Here is a 15,548-nt window from a genome sequence, read left to right as displayed (position 1 = left end):
CCTTAGCTGCAACTCCACATGCGGACTCACAGGACTAAGAGAGCAGATTAAGACAGAAACCCTTTGGGGCTTAGTCTCCTGTTCCCCTCATGGACCTGACTTGCTGGAATCTACTGGTTTACTTGCTCGTTCTGGACATGGTCAATACTGAAAAGGACCTGAGTGTTTGGAAAGGTGACTTGACCAAAGGCACAGAGATGGGGCAACAGATCTTGCTACTTTTGAGTCCTCAGCTCTTTGCCTTCCAGCTTCATAAATCCACGGTACCTGACCTTTTTACTATATGAGGAAATGAGCCAAAGTTATAGCTTGGCCAAAGGCACTCATGTTTGCCCATAAAACTTTCTCACTTCCATTACAGAGAAAGTAAACAAAGTGGATCCTGGATGCCCTATAAGAGAGTAAGATTCTACAATAAGAAAATTCTAGAGGCAAAACTCATCCATAGTGCCATAGGTTGATAAGTGTTTTCATCATTGATAATTCTAATAATGCTGTGACAGAGGTCTTATCATCTCTCTCTGACAGCTGAGGGAGCTAAGACTGAAAGTCACTAACTCACGCAAGGTCTCACAGTTCTCAACAGGGTCAGGCTCCAAATGGGGATCAACTGGACCTTAAAGCTTGAGATCTCTTCACAACCCTACCATCTCTAGGAATACTTGGGGTCTTGGGAGAGCTTGAACCTCTCCAGAAGTGAATGGATTCCTGCTTAGCTGACTGGGCAGGGGTTTATATGTCCTCAGGAGGAAAGATATAGGACAGTGAAAAAGACTTTGACACCCCACTCCAGTCCAGGGACCGCAGCCCTCTGACATCATGGAAGGTCCCACTGCTAGAGGCTTCACCTCATCACCCAACACCATGGAAATGAGCCCATCTGCAGGGTACATGATTCAATCTCTACACCTCAGGCAGAGAAGGAAGCTAAAGGCTGAATGAATTTCATGTCAGACATCAGCACCTGGGACCCAGAGGTGAACTGTGGGAGTCATCCAAGAAATTTTAGTCATTCCATCTCAGTGACTTAGGGTCACAGTTCTGTGAAATGTTATTGAAGTGGTTCCCTGTAGCATTCAGAGTGAGGTTTAAGCTCTTAGCCTGGCACACAATATCCTTTCACAATTTGCATCTTCCACCTGTCTCCCACTTGCACGTTTTCCTCAACCACACCCAACCACCACAATGTCTTCACGCCCCTGAATCTTTCCATAAGCTCATCCTTCTGCCAGGAATGAGCTTATTTCTCTTCTTCATCTTATCAACTCTTTCTCTTGTTACCTCTTCATTGTCTGGAAAACTCTAACCTATCTTTCAAAACTCAGCTCTTGGGCCACAACGCCTCCTCTGGGAAGTCTTGCAGAAAGATCAAGTCTGCTGAGGCCCTGGCTTATCAATGCAATTATGCCCCCTTCTACTTCTCTCCTGCTTGTTTGCCACCTCCTTTATGGTTTGAGTGATCTGAGCACAGGATCTACATCTTAATCCATGTTGGTGTTCCAGTGCCCAGAAAAGATTGCTCTTAGTTAAAAACAAAGTATCTGGAAGGTCTTGTGGGTACAACTCATAACCAGAGCAAAATTCCTCTTTAAATCTAATTATACATGGAGATGGGGTGAAACATTCAGTTTTTCATCTTGCCATCTCCCAATTCTGGGTCTAATGCATACAGATGCTTAGGGGTCTTCTTCCTCCTTTGTGTTTCCCATTGTTCTCTACTCTCACTCCCTCTCCTCCTCCTCCTCCTCCCTTTCCCAGAATCTTGGTTTCTCCTGGAAGGACAATCATCAATCTGTGAAGCTCTAGAGCCTTCCACTTCTTCAGAGTGCAGCATCAGCAAACCAAGCCAGCAGTTTTCCTCCCAATACTGACCAACTTTCTTGGTGAGCCTTCCATGTATTTTTGTGCTGATGACAACTTTGTCTTTATTCTTTCTAATAATCTCCTCCCTGCAAAGGCTTTGTGGTAGAAGAAAAAGGAAGTTAGAAGACAAAATAGCACAAATTGCTATTTTTCTACAATAGAAGTCTGTTTCCCTTTGTTCTGGAGGCTCATGATTCCAAGATTAAGGAGTTAGAAGATTCAGGACATAGTGATGGTCATCTCCTGAGTTACAGACTGCTGACTTGTTGTATCATCACATAGTAGAAGGAGCAAGGGTTTCTCCCAGGTCTCTTTTATAGAGGTACTAATCCCACTCATGAGGACCCCATCCTCATCACTTAATAACCATTCTCTAAATGCTTAATCATGCTTTAACACCATCACATTGGAGATCAAGAGTCAACATATGAATTTTGGGGATACACCAACTTTCAGACCATGGCAGATGCTGTCATTCAGGTGAATATTTAATGCACAAAAGAATGGATGGGTGGTTGGATGGATGAAAAGAGGACAGGCACAATATGAGGAGTAATAAATAAATGACATGTTCTGAGTCTGGCCATGAACCTCTGGTACTGCAGTTCTGATCATGCTTCCACTTATTCCCAAGGTGCAGCCACTCTATGAACCACAGGACCCTGAGCTGAAATATGGTTTGAGATTCAATTATTTGAAGGATTCCATATGGTGCAGATCACTCGCCCAGCCTTGTAGTATCTCCAGGCCCTGGGTTTCACATTGATAGGTTTATCAGCTTGTCAGTGCTATTCCCCCATGGTCAAGAAATTCACAAAGTGGACATCAATTCATTGACAAATAATTACTGAGTATCTGCTATGTGCCAGGTCCTCTTACATGCCCTGCTACCCTCATAGTCTCATAAATTCTATGTACCAGATTGAATCATCCCCTAGTAATTTTAGTGGCTTTATTTCTTGCACCAGTCCATCCAGAAAGACCTTGTCTGAAAGCTTGGCTCTTCCTTGTCTGCCCAGCCTGTTGCATTTTTCTGGGCACATCCTTGCAGTGCCTGGATTGGGCAAGACAAAAATTCCCTGATGGGAGCACTTAGGAGATCCTGGCAGAAGTGAGTTTAGTGAGTAGGGAGCAGTGATATGAAAGGCACAGCTTTTTTATCTTGCCAGGGTTACAATGATAGGAGTACAGGAAAGCAAAGTGTTATTGTAGCTATTTTTTGCTGTGGTTTGAATGTAGTTTGCCTTTGGCAAAACTCATGTCAAGGAAAATGGTCTGGTCTTTGGCACCACCTTCAGAAGGGATTATTGCTGATCTTGTGGGAGTGGGTTAGATCTCAAAGGACTGGATCTTTCCTACAAGATCAGTTGTTACAGAAGAATGAGCCTGGCCACTCCTTAGTCTCTTGCTTCCTCTCTCACCACATGCCCTTCTGATCTTGCACATCCTCCCGCCAGGTGATGCAGTCTGCCATGAAGCCTTCACAACCAGCAATGCTGGAACCATACTCTTGGACCTCCAAACCTGTGCCAGAATAAACATAGTTTATAAACCTTCTAAACCTCAAGTATTTTGTCAGAGTAGCACAATACAGACTAAGACACTATTGTTCTTCTTTTCTTCTTGTCTTAGTCCTCTCTTCATTGAAATTCCTGCTTTTGTCTTAAACCTCATCTCTAAGTGTTGCTTACCATTCCTCCAGGATTCAGTGTCATCTCCCCTTAGAAGTCTCCTCTGTGCACCTTTCTCTTGAGTTATGTGCCCATGCATTGTGATAGACACAGGGATCTACAGTACAGATCCCCAAAGAAAGGGCTTGCCCAGCTGCCAGGGGTGTAGTCAGTGGGCATCCTTCAGCTCTTGATTCCTCCAGGGTTGGCTTGAGCTTCAGAAAAATGTTTTCATAGAATCACACACCTCAAATCATTCTTTCAGAGCAAGGCAGGGGCATAAGATTATTTTAGCCTGATGGAGGAACTCACTGTTTTGTAATTAGCTCAGAGTCCCTTGCTCTGTTGGCGGAGACTTGGTCAAACCTGTATCAAGGTTCAAATTCTCCTTCTGATCAGTCCTACTGCCTCCACTGTTCTTGCACACTACTAAACATCTTGTATGAAGGAGAGACAACTAGGGAGATGAAGTCACACTCTTTGGCAACTGAATGTTGGAAGTGGTATTTCATCATTTTTGCCATATTCTGTTATCTAGAACCAGGTGTGTTGGTCTTGCCCAGGCTCAAGGGAAGGGAATCACACAAGTATATACATACTCATCCTGGGAAGATATTATAGGTTGAATTAAATCCCCTGTCACTCAAATGATGTTGAAGTCTTAACCTTAAATATCTCAGGATGTGGCCTTATTTGGAAATAGGATTTTATATAGGTAATATAGGGAAATGAGGTCACTAAGTTAAGCCTTAATCCAGTATGATTTGTGTCCTTATGAAAGGGGAAAGTTACAGACTCAGGCATACAAGAATAATCCCATGTTAACATTAAGACAGCCATGTACAAGCCAAGGTGAAAGGTTTGGAACAAGTTCTTCACAGATCTCAGAAGGAACAAACCCTGGGGATACACTGGTGTCAAACTTCTTCCCTGGAGAAATGTAAAACAATGAATTTCTATGGTGTCAGCTGCACAATGTGTGTAGTACTTTGTGATGGCAGCTGTAGCAACCTAGTACAAGGAATCACTGGGAACCACTTCAGAAGTTTCCTGTGAGGGTTCATTTCAATGCCAGCTTGACAGGCCATGGGACACTCAACTAAACAGCACTGCCGGATGTGTCTGAGAGGGTGCATCGGGGGAGATGAGCAATGGAGTTGGGGGACTGAGTAAAGCAGGTGAGCTATGCCAGTGTGCATGGCCATCATCTAATCCACTGAGAGCCTGGGGTGAACTCAAGGTAGAGGAAGGTTGAATTTGCTCCTGCCTGATTGTGTGAGCTGGAAAGTCCATTGTCTGCCCTCCAAGCTCCTGCTTCTCAGGCCTGCAGACAGAGTCTAGAATTTACACCAATGGCTTTGCTCCTTTGAGGTCTTTGACCCACACCATTGGCTGTCCTCAGTTTCCAGCTTGCAATCTACAAATCATAGGATTTCTCCAGACTCTGCAACCATGTGAGTGAGTACCTCCTAATCTCTCTTTTTAGCTATCTACCTATATATCTATGTCTCTATATATTTATCTGTCTATTCACACACATGATGGTACTTCAAAAAGCTTATGGAAAGTAGAATTAAAAGATAAATTTATTATGGTGCACCTAATTTTCAAATTTGTTCATATGTAAGGTCTTCAAACTGCTCATGAAAATACAAATGTAAAGAAAATCAGCAAAATAGGTGTGTTTTAATTCTGTTTTCACAAACATTTTGAGTCCCTGTTTGTGTGTGTATGGGTGTGCGTGTATGTATGCACGTCTGGTTTGTTCTGCTTCTCTGGAGACCCATGAAACATCCACTACCTAACACAAAGCTCAAACATGGTTAAGAAACAAACACTGTGGCACTGAGGAAGGAAGGAGTTGATTAACTTGGCAGATGAATAGGTGGGGATTGCAGGTCTCAGCTGATGGGCAGAGATGGGGAGGAAAGATGAGGTGTGTGTTTTGCCCACTCTCATGTTCATATGATCTACGTAAGCGAGATGAGGACCGAGGAACAGTGGTAATTAAGCACCACTTTGGATGGAGTTCAAGTTTTTAAAGGTAAAAACTGTCTACAGTTCTGGTTCTACCAGGAGAAAGTGGCAGCTCCCACGTGGTGGAGTGGTCTGACCTGTCAGATCCTGAAGTATCTTGAGACAAGTGAGGATGTTCAAATTCAGCATCGAATGTTTGTTGAACTATTCTTCTCAGTGCTGGGAAAAAGCAGGTGAATAATCTTCCCAGCTCACATATATAACTAAGGGCCCTCAAAGCCTTCAACAACAGCTGACAGGCACTTGCCCCAAGAGGGAAGTTAGAACTCTCTCCAAAACATTTCCCTTCCTTCCTCTCATCCACCCCTTCCCTTCCCAGAGCCTGGCACACAGCGAGGCCAGAAAGGTAGGCTGGACAGAGTGCCCTTCAGCAGGTCTGCTATTGGAAGCCCTCTCTGATGGACCCCAAGTCAGACACTGAAATGTGTTTCTGCCATGTGTCTCCCAAGCCCCCTGACATACCGCTAACCCTGGTACTTGTCCTACTGTATTGAAGTGGCCCGGTGGCCCTCTGCCTCCCACACCACTCTGTGAGCAAAGTCTTACCGTTTTACTCACTTTGGAGCTCTCAGACCTCAGTGAGGACCTGGTATAGCTCCAGAACAAATGCTGGAGGCACATGAAAGAACATAACCTCCTTTGTTTTGTAAGCTCAGGTCCCATGCTTGGCTCTGCAAAAGTCCCCATTCCTTCCTCATTCTGTCCCTTAGTGCCAACTGTCTTGGTGAGGTCACTCAGGACAAGAAGTCCAGTGACTGTGGGAGGGGGTGGGAGCCTGGGCAACCAGTCAGGCCCAATGGCAGAGCGTTGGGGCTGGCTGAAATACGCCTGCTGTAACCACATCTCCAGGCCTGGTATTAGACCCCTTTAATTTGGTTTCGAAAACATGTGGTTTTGTCCTTGTTCAAATATTGATTTTAGGTAACCTGAGCCTGGCAGAAAAGGCCTCTGTCAGGCCAGTGGGGCTGTTTGTTGCCTTAATGACATTTCTCAGTGTTTGTCTAACACAGCCTGGCGGTCAAGTCCCCGCTCTCAGGGAAGATTTACGGGACTTTACACTCTGGAAGATATTGAGGCAAACCGTTGATGAAGGCCAAGGGCATAAATTGGACCCACTCGGGCCAACAAAAGACACTTTAGAACCTTTGCCAATTGCCTTCTCCCCTCGCGTGTAGTGAGGGGTTTGGATGAGGTCACCTGGCTTTAGAATGTGTGCCCTGAAATCCTTGGGTTGCATGGAGAAAGGGGAGGTAGGGTGAGGGGGAGAGGTGAGTTTGGGGGTGGGATGCTGAGTAGGTGAGGTTCCATGGCCTTCCAGAATTTTAATGGTTTTATAATTGGAGGTTTGTTTTTTTTTTAAGATTGATTTTATTTATTTGAAAGATGGAGTTACAGGGAGAGGTAGAGACAGATAGAGAGATCTTCCATCGGCTGGTTAACTCTCCAGTTGGCTGCAACGGCCAAAGCTGCGCCGATCGGAAGCCAGGAGTCAGGAACCTCTTCTGGGTCTCCCATGTGGGTGCAGGGGCCCAAGGACTTGGGCCATCTTCTACTGCTTTCCCAGGCCATAGCAGAGAGCTGGATTGGAAGAGGAGCAGCCGGGACTAGAACCAGCGCCCATAGGGGATGCTGACGCTTCAGACCAGGGCTTTAACCTACTGTGCCACAGCACCGGCCCCATATAATTGGAGTTCTTACAACATCTCTGCAGGTAAAATGAAAATGTTTGAAAAGCACAAGAGTACAAGACTTTGACATCCCTCTCAGATCTAAAACTCTGTCTGGGTTGCCCTGGGTCCCAGCAGGAAACAGAAAGCACTCTCGGACAAAATACTGAAAAGACTTTAATGAAGGGACTACTAGCAAAGGCATGGGTGGAATTAAGAGAAGCAAATGCAGGATAGTAGCAGACTTTGTGGAAGCCAAACAGGGCATGTAGCCCCAGCAGGGGCTACATGATAGGTGTCAAGACCTTGGGTAGAGGACCCCAGCCACTGAGGGCCTGGGGTCCCACAGGAGGGAGCCAGTGAATGCACACCCTCTTCCTTGCCCCCAGTTCTCCTGAGGATGACTCCCATCGGCCAAACCCAACTAAAAATAGAGAGTTGAGCTCTCCCCAGAGAGACTGCAGAGAGAGACTGCGTTTTCAAGGGTGGATGGAAACTACCCAGCCTGTATTAGGAGCTGTTCAGATCACTTCAAGGCTCTGCTTCTCCTCGACTTTCTGTCAATTGCCAGCCCTCAAGCTGGCATCTCATGTCTTCAGCTACCCTGGTTCTGTTTGTAATCAAATGAGAGCTTGGAAATTTCTCCAAATCTCTTCCAGCACTGTGAAAAACGATTCCATGTCTGCCTGGACAGGGGAATGCTGCTTAGCAGAGTTTAAAGGGAAATAGAACAGGACATTGACTAAAAACGTGTACACAGATGGGTTCCTACATTGGCTCTATCTCTTAATAGCAGGGCCAGTTGTATTACTTCTCTGAACTCAGTTTCTCACCTAGGAAAAGGAGACAACCTCATGACCTTATAGCACTGGGGTAATGACAAAGTGGATTTAAACACAGAATGCACTTAGTGTCAAGCACACGATCAGCAATCAATTGGGAGCATTTTTATTCCCAGATGCAAGCATACTGGGAACACACTCCAATACTCAGCAATGTTCACATCTTCATTTTCTAGTGACCTTTGTGTGCTTGTCTCCTCTAATTTATGAGTTCAGGTTTTCTGGTCAAAATTCTTCCATTTGCAGGGCATTCCCAGTTTGAGTGTCAGAAGATGTTTAATGATATCCCTGTACACTTTGAGCTAAGGTGCTTGAAACTTCCTTGTCTGCCCTTGGGGCAGTCATTCCACCTCTCCAGGACTCCAGCTCTGCCATTCTGGGCCATCACAACAACTGTGGCACTGTGTCCTGGAGCCCCCCTTTGAGCTCAACAGGACCTTGCCTTCTCTCCTCAGGCATACAAGGTACAGACAAGGCATGCTGTACTCAGTTGTGCTGTTTGGTACATAAAATTCCAGCTCCCATCAAGGCCCAAACAGCGGGCATGGGTGACCCAAGGCAACAACCCCTTCTTCATTCTACCAAATGCTCTTCCCTGGGGCCTGGGGAGACAAATAACAAGTTCACATCTCAGCAGCTGGCCCTGGCCATAAGTCTGCACGATTTACCTTGGCTCTCGCTGACACTGAGAATGAGGTCACTGAAGGAGGGAGACAGTGGAGAAGACCCTTGGAAGGGCAGCAGTAAAACACGTGTCAGGAGGCAGGAGAGGGCCCCTAAGTCATGAGGTCCTTGGCAGCTGTCTTCGAGAGGTAAATAACTTCAAAAAGTCCTCGCCTAGAAGATGAAATGTGTGCTTTTAAGCACACCAAAGGCCATCTCTAGTCTCTGCTCTCATTTGGTTATTTTGCTGAATTGATTTCCTGAAGGCTCAGGAGTGTGGTATGGTAAAATGAGTGAGAACTGGGTGATAAAAGGAAATAAAACAGAGCCAGGCAGGGCCTCAGCTGGCCTGGGTGATCCAGTCTCTGCCCATCTCTCCCGGGTGCTTCTCTTTACTCGCTAGGCACCAGACTGCATAGATGTCTCCCACCTCTGAGACCTGAGACCTGCACCACCACCACCACCACCACCACCACCACCTCACCCTGCCCTGCCCTGCACCCTTGCTCAGGAGAGCTGCTCACATCCCTTCTTCCCTTGGCTGATCCCAGCACATTCTTCATATCTCAATTTGGATGTCCCTCTCCAGGGTCTTCCCTCACCCCCTGTTGTTCTTCTCTCCTTCCTGATGGCCACAACGCAGCTGTTGTCATTGGAGTGTGAGCAGCAGGTTTGGACCATGAGGTGGATGCTAAAAGCTGTGTAGGGTGGAACTGCAGGCTAGAAGGAGCAGGACGTCCGCAGTTTTCACAAAACTGCCTACCAGTGTTGAGTTTCCCACTTCTACATTGCTCCTTGTTTTTTTGAGTGGAGGTAGAATTCATATGACATGAAATTAAGTATTAACTGTCTGAAAGTGCATTTAGTGTACTGACTGCTTGTGTGGCCACGACCTCCATCTAGTTCCATGACATCTTCATCATTCCGAAAGGAGACACCATAGCCATTAGGCAGTCACTCCCCATCACCCTCCCTCAGTCCAGGAACCACCACCAGTCTTCTTTCTGTTGCTATGGTTTTGTCAATTGTGGACATTTCATATAAGTGGAATCCCATAATATGTGGTCATTTTGCCTCATTCCTTTGGCTGAGCTTGTTTTTGAAGTTCCTCTACACTTCATTGTGTGTAAGTACTTCATTCTTTTTTATGGCTGAATAATATGCCAGGGTATGGTTAATTGACATTTTATTTATCCATTCTGTTGTTGATGGGCAATTGGGTTGTTTCCACATTTTGGCTATTGTGGTTAGTGTTACTTTGAACATTGTGAACAATAATCTTTAGATTTCTATATACACGACATAGAAATATGTTTTAACTATTATTTGGGTTTTTGATTCCTCTCAACTGACCATAGCTAATAGAGGGGATCTAGCAACTACAATTTAAAATTTGTGTTTTTTTCCTTATCTGCCCTGTCTGTAAGTATAGAGAACTGAAAAGCAGGAAGATGTATGTTATCATTTTCTCTCCACCACTATTTCCTGTTTCTTTGGGCCTCAGGAATCTTATCTACAAAATGGGGATAACCAGGCCTCTGAAGGCAGAGGTCTAAACCAGATAATCTCTTGAAGTCTCTTACATTTGATTCTTCAAAGTGTGTTTTGAAAGGCTAGGGTCTACAGGAAACATGTGAACCCTATTGAAATTTCATGTCGCTTTCTTTAGAATGCTTTCCCTAACTCAGCCCTCTCTTTGTCCTGGAGCTGATAATTGTGCTTTCTGTCTGCTTTGTAGCACCTTCTAAAACTGTGTTTTCAATCACCCATCTTAAATTTACTGTGTACATAGCTATTTACTTGGGACAGCATACATGCTTGAAAATAAGTCCTTTAGATGAAGTCTGCTCTCTAATTAAGCACATAAAGCAACCATAGCAACAACATGCATTCCAGATGTTTCTTCTCATCCAACTCCTTTTCATTCCCAAGGTCTTCTGATCCCTTGGGCTTTGGTATCTAGGTTTTGGTATTTGTTCTATTTCTCCTTGATGAAGATATTATTCTTTCAATTGCCAATCTTGTCTACCCCAACTCCATCCATAGCTATGTGCCCCTTGCCTGACAAAAGCTTTGGGACCTAAGAACACTTAATGGCTGGTCCAGTCCTTATCTCATTCCCACACATCCAGAGGAAGGGAGTATAGAAAGACTTTTCATTGTAGGTACTCAGAAAATATTTATTGAAGGAATTCCTAAAAGAAAGAGATACCTCAGGTCATGAACATTTTTGCTTGTTTTGTTTTGTTTACCAGGATTAAAATCTAGAAGAACTTGAGCACAAATATGGTCCTCATGGGAATCTGGTTTGAAGATGGAAAAAAATTCTTTACTGTAAGTCTTGAAGATATATTTCCAATCCTCCTTTTTCTCCCTAAACTAACCATCTCCACTTTCCTCCCCCACAACCAAAGTAGTCGATTCTTGATATATATAAATGGTATGCTAAATGAATTAAATTTGAAAACTCTCAAAAGTTAATAGCTAATGGATATATTATATAAGTGCTTCTCACATGCCAGGGACTGTGTAAATACCTTTACATGGATCATGTCATTTATTCCGTGCTGAGCCCCATGTAATAGATCATATAATTATTTCCATTTTATATACGAAAACACTGTAGTCTCTCAAATAGCCTTGCCCAAAGTTTTATAGCTAATAAGGATTCCCATCTGGTCATCTGATTTCAGTCTACACACACAACTGCTCTGCTATACTCAAAATGAAATGCAAATTTATGCAAATATATCCATGCATTCATTCATCCACTTATAAAGTTTGTATTGAATGTTTCTGTTAGATCACTTGCTTGGGTTAAAAAGATAACTAAGACAGGGGTCCATTCAAATCTTGATAATATGAAGAATTTCAACATTATTTTTTTTGGCCTTCCTCAATTTTCCTAATTCTCAGCTTCAACACAAGATATGTTTTAATGGTGGCAGCCTTCTGAGATTCTCCATCCCTTTAATAATCAAGAAGTTAGTAAGTGCACTAGGCTGAGTAATGGAAATCCAAGATATCAGGTTCTAATTGTGGAACCTGTCAATGATACTTTATAAAGCAAAGACTTTAGATGTGATTCAATTCAGGTTAACCATGAGATTATCCTGGTTTATCCAGATGGGCCCTATATGTAACCATAAGTATCTTTATATAAGAGGGGAGCAGGAAGGGGGAATTCTGCTATACTCAGAAGGTGAGAAAGTAGTGTGACATTGGATGCAGAGCAGGGAGTGATGCAGCCCAAGTCAGTGTAAGCTAGCAACCTCCAGAAACTACAAAGAGCAGGAAATAGGTTCTCCCTGAGAGGGTCTCTGGAAAGACACCAGACTTTGAACCACAAAAACTAATTTTAGACTTCTTGTATGGAAAATTGTGAAAAGAAACATTTCTATTGTTTAGAGGCACCATGTTCTCTGGTAATTTATTAGAATAGAATAGTCCCAGGAAACTAATACTGGTTTTCTGCTCTGCTGCCCTGATGGCCCCTGGGATCATTGAGCCCAATACAGGTATGAATATCACAAAATAGGAAAACTGAGTTTCAGGAAACTGACTCGAATTGCCCAGGGTACAGAATTATCAGGGGGTGGAGCTGAGGTTGAAAGCTGGTCCTGACATTTGTAGACCACCGAAGAGTTTGTAACTACTTTGACATATTGCCTTTTTTATTTTCATGGCATCCAGAAAAATTTCCTTCCTCTTTTCTTTTTTTTCATTTATTAAACTTTTATTTAATGAATATAAATTTCCAAAGTACTGCTTATGGGTTACAATGGCTTCCCCCCTCCCATAACTTCCCTCCCACCCGCAACCCTCCCCTTTCCCGCTCCCTCTCCCCTTCCAATCACATCAAGATTCATTTTCAATTCTCTTTATATACAGAAGATCAGTTTAGTATATATTAGGTAAAGATTTCAACAGTTTGCCCCCATATAGCAACACAAAGTGAAAAAAAAATACTGTTGGAGTACTAGTTATAGCATTAAATAACAGTGTACAGCACATTAAAGACAGAGATCCTACATAATATTTTTTTAAAAAATTAATTAATTTTCTATGCCATTTCCAATTTAACACCAGGTTTTTTTTTTTCATTTCCAATTATCTTTATATACAGGAGATCGAGTCAGTATATAATTAGTAAAGATCTCATCAGTTTGTACCCACATAGATACACAAAGTGAAAAAATACTGTTTCAGTACTAGTTATAGCATCACTGCATATTAGACAACATATTAAGGACAGATCCCACATGGGATGTAAGTACACAGTGACTCCTGTTGCTGACTTAACAATTTGACACTCCTGTTCATGGCGTCAGTAATCTCCCTAGGCTCTAGTCATGAGTTGCCAGGGCTATGGAAGCCTTTAGAGTTCGCTGACTTTGATCTTATTCTGATAGGGTCATAGTCAAAGTGGAAGTTTTCTCCTCCCTTCAGAGAAAGATACCTCCTTCTTTGATGGCCCCGTTCTTTTCATCCTTCCTCTTTTCTAAACTCTTTCTAGTCGATAGGTAATCTGATGCTTTGGGTCACTAGGAGCTGGAAACCAGACTGGAGCCTTAGATTCTCTGTCCCTATGGGCACAGCCTCTGTTCTATGATGGTGTCCAGTGCTGGTTAGAGAGGCCCTGTTGTGACCTTCCTGCCAGCCTGGCTGCAGGCACTCCCAGCTTATCAGCCCGACCTTTGGTTTGTCAGGGCAAAGCCCTTCGTGCAGGAAGCTGCCCACAGGCGGCCAGCCAAGGCGCTGGCTCCCTAAGACTGTGTTGTCCTTATTTAGAATTGCTTTCACTTAAATCAGCCTTGCTCTTGCAAAACATGTTTATTCTGGTTTCCTCTCCCTCCTGGCTGCCTGGCCTGGGGAAGCCTGGAGCCCAGCAACTCCAGCTCACAGACCTAGGCCAGGCGAGGGGGAAAACGGAAGGCTCCAGAGAAAGGATACAGGAGAGCGTGGTTTCCATTCCCAAGCTGTGAGCCAGGTGGGATGGGCACCCTCTCTTGGGGGTACTGTATAGCCCCTGGGGAGAATGTGGTCCTACAGAACACATCCCTACAGAGACTGACTCAACTTAAAGAGCACTGAGAGCTTGGACACAGAGCCTTTTTTTGTGAGATCCAAACAGTTTTAGCATAACAATAACAATGATGATGATAGCCTTAATAATATAGCAACTTCCCTTTATTAAATCCCCCCTAGAAGCCCAGCACAGCGTTAATTCTCGTACGTAGATAGTTTCATTTAATTCTCAGGACAGCCTTGTTAGACAGAAACTTCAATTAACCCTGCTTCATAGATTAGATGAGGAAACTGAGACTCAGGGAAGAGAAGGTTCTAGAACTAGTAAGGCACCAGAACAGAGCCGTGAACCCAGATCTGCCTGGGCCTGAGAGCATTCTCCCCCATGACACTCTTCTTCAGCGACCCCTTGGCCAGGCCTCCTTGTCACAAGAGTGAGCTTTACAGAATGGGCTCCTTTGCCCAAGGTCAGGTCCTGGCAGGTGTCCAGAATTCCAAGCTGAGGTTCTTTCTCAATGTAAGCTGGGATCTAGAATGAAGATAATGTTGCCCACTGCTATAATTTTAGAAGCCTGCTCTCCCCTCCCTTTACCCCTTTTAACTGCATTTTAGAGACCTTATTTTGGGGATCACTAAACCCATTCCATGGGCATATGTAGGTGTAAGCTGGTAGAGAGAACAGATAGCCTCAAAGTTGAAGGCAAGTGTGCCTGCCATGTTCCTTGCGCTCATTTTGCCCGAACACTTTTTAAATGCTGTCTAGTGGAGTCACCTTATCCCATCTTCTCATATTTTGATGAGTGTCTTTATGTTATAGGTGAATAAAGTGAAGTTCCCAGGCCATAAATAATTTGCCCAAGGGAAAACATCCAAGTCTCCTGAATCCAAGTCTTCTGACTGCCTGTGACAGTGCACAAGCCAGAGGGTTCCTTGCCTGGCCCACATTCTGCTTTTGTATCTTTTGGAAGTGTGTTGAAAGCCTTGATCTTGCTCTAAGGAAAGGCTAAGGGAAAGGAAGACTCCCATCTATATCTATATCTATATCTATATCTATATCTATATCTATATCTATATCATCTATATCTATCTTCTCAGTAGTAGAGGAGGGAGTGATGGAGAGGAAAGAAACCATCAAAATAATCAAAAACAACATAAAATACTTTTAAAAAATACTTTTGCTCTTAACTCACTGTTTCATGGGCTCTACAGCACATTTCCCTCCAAATAACTTTTCCAAAACCTGTGCCTTGCACAGGTGGGAGTAGCTCTCTTCCCAATGAGCCATCTCACCTTGAGCTCAGAGGCAGATGTTGGTGTCAACAATGAAAAGGAGTGGATGAGCAGGTGGGAGGAGGACTGGGAAATCCCTCCCGAGCCCTTCTGTCCAATCGAGTGGATGAGCAGAGTTTATCCATCAAAGAGCTGGTTCCTTGCCCTTCCCCCATAGTGTCTGCACCATTCTTGTTCTAATTATCCCTGTTTATTATGCCATTCCAGATGTCACTGTTTTTGACGAGGTTCGTGGTTGGCTTTATAGAAGGTGGTTAGGACATGATTTTAATGAGGATGAAAGGGCTATAAGCTCCTGGACTCCATCCAATTTTTCTTTTTCTATATACCTATTGGCAAACAGTACAATGAGTACACTCTCCCTAGAGTATGAAGAGAAGTCATGGTCATTTGGCTAAATGCGAGCCTTGATCTTCTCATGTATATACTAGTCGTGAACACCTTTGCCTCTCCTATTTTAAGTGCTACTGAAATCAAAGAAGCACAGA

General features: G+C 43.9%; 1 long non-coding RNA gene across 1 annotated transcript in view; it reads left to right on the top strand.

Annotated features, from left to right (window-relative positions):
* The window catches only part of LOC133760769 (uncharacterized), an 85,178-nt gene extending 74,116 nt beyond the window's left edge, over positions 1 to 11,062 (top strand). Inside the window, exon 3 of the long non-coding RNA XR_009866001.1 lies at positions 10,998 to 11,062. This is a non-coding gene — a long non-coding RNA (uncharacterized LOC133760769). The remainder of the gene's footprint in view (positions 1 to 10,997) is intronic.
* The last annotated feature ends 4,486 nt before the right edge of the window (positions 11,063 to 15,548 follow it).

Source organism: Lepus europaeus, chromosome 5, assembly GCF_033115175.1.
Source record: "Lepus europaeus isolate LE1 chromosome 5, mLepTim1.pri, whole genome shotgun sequence".
Classification (NCBI taxonomy): Eukaryota; Metazoa; Chordata; class Mammalia; order Lagomorpha; family Leporidae; genus Lepus; species Lepus europaeus.
The sequence above is the reverse complement of the archived record's forward strand: the minus strand, read 5'-3'. Positions and strand labels throughout refer to the sequence as shown.